Source organism: Rhinopithecus bieti, unplaced genomic scaffold (genome assembly GCF_001698545.2).
Source record: "Rhinopithecus bieti isolate Rb0 unplaced genomic scaffold, ASM169854v2 scaffold_2077, whole genome shotgun sequence".
Classification (NCBI taxonomy): domain Eukaryota; kingdom Metazoa; phylum Chordata; class Mammalia; order Primates; family Cercopithecidae; genus Rhinopithecus; species Rhinopithecus bieti.
The window spans coordinates 1,170,057-1,176,713 of record NW_016803882.1 but is presented as its reverse complement, the minus strand read 5'-3'; positions in this window follow the sequence as shown (position 1 = coordinate 1,176,713).

The following is a 6,657-nucleotide window of genomic DNA, read 5'->3' as shown; positions in this document are numbered from 1 at the left end:
TTAATTTAAAACGGATCACTCCTTCCTTCCTTCCTTCCTTCCTTCCTTCCTTCCTTCCTTCCTTCCTTCCTTCGTTCCTTCCTTCCATCCTTCGTTCCTTCCTTCCCTTCCTCCCTTCCTTCCTTCCTTCCTTTTCCCTTCCCTTCCCCTCCTTTCCCTTCCCCTCCCCTCCTTTCCCTTCCCCTCCCCTTTCTCTCCTTCCTTCCTTCCTTCCTTTCTCCCTCCCTCTCTCTCTCTCTCTCTCTCTTTCTCTCTTTCTTTCTTTCCTTAGATAGGGTCTCACTCTGTTGCCCAGGATGTAGTGCAATGGTGTCATCTCGGTTCACTGCAACCTCCGCCTACTAGGCTCAATTAATTCTCCCACCTCAACCTCCTGAGCAGCTGGGACTACAGGTAGGTGCATGCCACTATGCCCAGTTAACTTTTGTATTTTTTTTTGCAGAAACAGGGTTTCACCATGTTGCCCTGGCTGGTCTCGAACTCCTGGGTTGAAGTAATCTGCCTGCCTTGGCCTCCCACAGTGCTGGGATTACAGGGATGAGCCACTGACCCTGGCCTCACCACTGATTTTCAATATTGTACTGGAAGTCCTAGCTAATGCAGTAAGATAAGAAAAAGGAGGGAAAGGCTATACATATTGGAAAGAAAGAAAAAAATCTATTCACAGATGATCTGGTAGTTTATGTAGAATTGACCAGGGTCAGGTGTGGTGGCTCATGCCTATAATCCCAGCACTTTGGGAGACCAAGGTGAGCGGATCACTTGAGGCCAGGAGTTCTGCCTGGCCAACATGGTGAAACCCTATCTCTACTAAAAATGTGAAAAATTAGCTGGGCTTAGCGATGCAAGCCTGTAGTCCCAGCTACTTGGGAGGCTGAGGCAGGAGAATCACTTGAACCTGGGAGGCAGAGGTTGCAGTGAGCTGTGATCATGCCACTGCACTCCAGAAAACCTTTCCTGGAGCTAAGAAGTTGTTATAGCAAGATTGCAGGACACAGTGTTAATATATAAAAGTCAGTTGCTTCAGCTGGGTGTTCAGCTGCAGCATGGTGGTTCCTGCCTGTAATTCCAGCACTTTGGGAGGCTGAGCCAGGAGGACTGCTTGAGGCCAAGAGTTCGAGACCAGCCTGGACACCATGGTGAAACCCCGTCTCTCCTAAAAATACAAAAATTAGCCAGGTTTGGTGATGTGCACCTGTAGTCCCAGCTACTTCGGAGGCTGAGGCAGGAGAATCACTTGAACCCAAGAGACAGAGGTTGCAGCAAGCCAAGATTGTGCCACTGAACACCAGCCTAGGCAACGGAGTGAGACTGTCTCAAAAAAAAATAAATAAATATATAAATGTCAATTACTTCCTACATACTAGCAAAGAATAAGGGAAATTTGAAATGAAGAATACAATACCATTTACATCAGCACCTTATCTTAGTCCATTTTCTGTTGCTATAACAAAATACCCAAGTCTGGGAAATATATAAAGAAAAGAGGTTCTGGAGACTAAGAAGTCCAGGATGGGTGGCTGCATCTGGTGAGGGCCTTCTGCTGCTTCACAGCATTGGGGAAGCATGAAACATATTTGGAGGCATGTTTCAAAAGTGGAAGGGGAAGTGGGTGCATACAAAGAGTCCAAACACAAGAGACAACCTCGCTTTGTAACAACCCACTCTCCTGGGAAGTAATCCATCCCAAGAGAACTAACCCAGTTTTTTCAGAAAAAAGATTGATCAATCTTAATGACCCAATCACACTTTAAAGGCACTACCTTCCAACCCTGCTACATTAGAGACCAAGTGCAACATTTTCTGGGGAGACAAACCATATCCAAATCATAGCACACCCTCAAAAACAAAATATTTAGGTATAAATCTAACAGAATACATACACAATCTATGTGAGGAAAACTACAAAACTCTGATGAAAACAAAGTAAATAAATGGAGAGATATTCCATGTTCATGGATACGAAGACTTAATATTGACGACATATCAGATCTTCACAACTTGATCTGTAGATTCAATGTAATCTGACTCAAAATTTTAGCAGCTTACTTGGTGGACATTGACAAACTGATTCTAAAGTTATATGGAGAAGCAAAAGACCCAAAAGAGCTCACAATACTACTGGAGGACAAAATTGGAGGAGTGACACTATCCGACTTCCACGTTTGCTATAAAGGTACAGTAGTCAAGACTGTGTGGTTTGATAAAAGAATACACAAAGAAAGATAAATGGAACAGAATAGAGAGCCCATAAATAGATCCACATAAATATAGTCAACTGATCTTTGACAGAGGAAAAAAGCAATACAGTGGAGCAAAAAGAACGTTTTCAACAAATGGTGCTGGAACAACTGGACATCCACATGCAAATAACAATCTAGACACAATCTTATACTCATCACAAAAATTAACCCAACATGGATAACATAAATGTAAAACACAAAACTATAAAAATCCTAGAAGATAACATACAAGGAAATCAAGATGCCCTCAAGTTTTGTCATTATTTTTTAGATACAACATCAAAAACATGATCCATGAAAGACAGAATTGATAAGTTCGATTTAATTAAAATTAAAACTTTTCTGTTCTGTGAAAGTCACTCTCAAGAGAATAAGGAGAAAAGCCACAGGCTAGGATAAAATACTTGCAAAAGACAAGTGTGATAAAAGACTGTTATCTAAAATATACAAATAATACTTTAAACTCAACAATAAGAAAAAGACAACCTGATTAAAAATGAGCCAGTGACCTTAACAGACACCTCACTAAATAAGATGGTAATCCCAGCACTTTGGGAGGCTGAGGTGGGCAGATCATGAGGTCAGGAGATCAAGACCATCCTGGCTAACACGGTGAAACCCCATCTCTACTAAAAATACAAAAAAAAAAAAAAATTAGCTGGGTGTGGTGGCAGGTGCCTGTAGTCCCAGCTACTCAGGAGGCTGAGGAGGCGGAGCTTGCAGTGAGCCGAGATCGCACCACTGCACTCCAGCCTGGGTGACAGAGCGAGACTCCATCTCAAAAAAAAAAAAAAAAAAAAAAAAAAAAAAAAAAAAAAAAAAAAAAAAGATATACAGATGAAAAATAAACATATGAAAATAAACTCTGTATCATATGTCAACAGGAAAAAGGCAAATTAAAGCAACAATAACACACCTATTAAAATGGCAAAATCCATTCGTTTGCCCAAAACAAATGGATTTTGGCCACTGTTTGGCCAAAATCCAAAACACTGACAACACTAAGTGCTGACAAGGATGTGGAACAATACAAACTTCCACTCATTGATGGAGGGAATGTAAATGGCACAGCCAGTTTGGAAGACATTGTGGCAGTCCCTTATAAAACTAAACACACTCTTGGCCAGGCGTGGTGGCTCATACCTGTAATCCCAGTACTTTGGGAGGCCAAGGCAGACTGATCACTTGAGGCCAGGAGTTTGAGACCAGCCTGGGCAACATGGTGAAACCTCATCTCTACTAAAAATACAAAAAATTAGCTGGGTGTGGTGGCGCACACCTGTAGTCCCAGCTACTCAGGAGGCTGAGGCAGGAGAATCGCTTGAACCCAGGAGGTGGAGGTTGCAGTGAGCTGAGATCACACTATTGCACTCCAGCCTGGGCAACAGACTCCATCTCAACAAACAAACAATCAAAAAAACTAAACTAAAAACTTTTATCATGCAATCCAGAAATTGCAGTCCTTGGTATTTCCCCAAATGAGTTGAAAACTTCTGTCCACAAAAAAAAAAACCTGCACACAGATGTTCATAGTAACTTTACTCATAATTGTCTAAATTGGAAGCAACCAAGATGTCCTTCAATAGGTGAATGGAAAAATAAATGGTGGTACATCCACACAATGGAGTAGTATTCAATGCTAAAAAGAAACGAGTCATGAAAAGACATGGAGGGACCTTGAACGCACATTACTAAGTGAAAGGAACCAACCTTAAAAGGCTATCTACCATATGATTTCAACTGTGTGACATTCTGGAAAAGGTAAACTATTGAGACAGTAAAAAGCTCAGTGGTTGCCAGAAATTGGGAGGAGGGAGGGTTAAACAGGTAGAGCACAGAGAATTTTTTTTTTTTTTTTTTGAGACAGGGTCTCACTCTGTTGCCCATGCTGGAGTGCAGTGGTGTGATCTCGGCTCACTGCAACCTCTGCCTCCCATGTTCAAGCGATTCTTCTGCATCAGCCTCCTAACTGGGACTACAGATGCCCGCCACCACGCCCGGCTAATTTTTGTATTTTTAGTAGAGATGGGGTTTGGTCATGTTGGCCAGGCTGGTCTCGAACTCCCGACCTCAGGTGATCTGCCCGCCTTGGCCTCCCAAAGTGCTGGGATTACAGGCATGAGCCACTGTGCCCAGCTGAATTTTTAGGGCAGTGAAACCACTTAGTATGATACTATAATGATGGATATATGTCATTACACATTTGTTCAAACCCATAGAATGTTCAACATGAAGAGTTGACCCTAATGTAAACTATGGACTCTGGGTGTTAAGGATGTGTCAATGTAGGTTCATCAGTTGTAGCAAATGTAACACCCTGTGGGGCATGTTAATAATGGGGTATGTTATGCATGTAGAATTCTCCATAGCTTCCTCTCAATTTTTCCATGAACCTAAAACTGCTCATTAAAAAAAAAAAAAAAAAAAGAGCGCGAAGTATTTAAGAAAACCACAATGAGATATCCCCCCACCACACAGCTATCAGAATGGCTAAAAGTCTGAGCGCTAAGGGCTTATGGTGTTATAGAGAAACTGGAGAACTCATTTATTGCTGGCGAGAATGTAAAATAGTACAGCCACTTTGGAAAATAGTTTGGCCGTCTCTTATAAAGCTAAACACCTGCCGGGCTCAGTGGTCCATGCCTGTAACTCCAACACTCTGGGAGTCTGAGGTGGGAGCATGTCACTGCACTCCAGCCTGGGTGACAGGGTGAGACCCTGTCTCCAAACAAGAAGCAAAAACCAAGGAACCCCCAAAAAACTAAACAGGCAATCACCACGTGACCCAGCATTTGTACAACAGGACATTTACCCCAGAGAAATGAAAACGTATATTCACACAAACAGTTGAACATGAAGGTTCACAGCCTTATTTGTCACAGGCAAAAATTGAAACCCACTCATATGGCTGGGTGTGGTGGCTCAAGCCTGTAATCCCAGCAGTTTGGGAGGCCGAGGCTGGCAGATCACGAGGTCAGGAGATCAAGACCATCCTGACTAACGTGGTGAAACCCTGTCTCTACTAAAACCACAAAAAATTAGCTAGACGTGGTGGCAGGCACTTGTAGTCCCAGCTACTCGGGAGGCTGAAGCAGGAGAATCACTTGAACTCGGGAGGTTGTAGTGAGCAGAAATTGCGCCACTGCACTCCAGCCTGGGTAATAGAGCAAGACTCCATCTTAAAAAAAAAAAGAAATCCACTCACGTGACCTTCAACAGGTGAATAGTCAAACTGTGAAAGAGCTGTACAATGGAGTACTGCTCCTTAGCAATAAAAAGGAACGAACTATTGATACGTGTGACAGCTTTGATGAATTTCCAGGGAATTGTACTAAGTCAAAAAAGCCAGTCCCAAAAGATTGCATAATATGTGATTCAATTACAAAACATTTTCTAAATGGCAACATTTTAGAAATGGAGGACAAATGGATGCCAGGGTAAAGGACTTAGGGCCACAGGTGCATGGAGCAGGAAGAGGCGGATGTGGTTATAAAAGGGCAACTAAAGGGGCATCCTTGTGGTGCTAGAACTATTCAGTATCTTGACCCTGTTGCTGGGCACCTGGACCTACACAGGGGATAAAATTGAATAGATATTAATAAGCAGTCACACACATGTCCATAAATAAGTATCAGTAAACTGAGGAAATCTGAATAAGATTGGTGGATTGTAGCATTGTCAATAACCTGGTTGTGATATTGTTCTGTAGTTTTTCAAAACATTCCCCTTGGGGGAAACTGGGCAAAATATAAGAATCTTTCTATGATTTCTTACCACTGCATGTACATCTACAATTATCTGGATAAAAATTGTAATTTAAACTGTGTAACCCTGGCCAGACCTAGTGGCTCATGTCTGTAATCCCAGCACTTTGGGAGGCTGAGGTGGGTGGATCACACGAGGTCAGGAGTTTGAGACCAGCCTGGCCAACATGGTGAAACTCTGTCTCTAAGAAAAATGCAAAAATTAGCTGGGCGTGGTGGCACATGCCTGTAATCCCAGCTACTTGGGAGGCTGAGGCAGAATTGCTTGAAGGTGGGAGGCAGAGGTTGCAGTGAGCCGAGATCGTACCACTGCACTCCAGCCTGGGTGACAGAGTGAGACTCCATCTCCATAAAAAAAAAAAAAAAGTGTAAATACCTAAGTGCCATGCTTAATAGTAGCAGGGATGGTTTTGCAATAGCTTGGAAGAGTGAATGACAGTATTCAAAATGAGGAGAAAGGAATTTGGAGAAGGTAATTATGAGAAAAACAAGGAAGGCGGCCAGTGCAGTGGCTCATGCCTATAATCCCAGGACACTGGGAGGCCTAGATGAGCAATATAGCAAGACCCTGTCTGTACAAAAGATAAAACAGAGCAAGACCAGCCCGGGCAACATAGCAAGACCCTGTCTCTACAAAAAAAAAAAAAAAA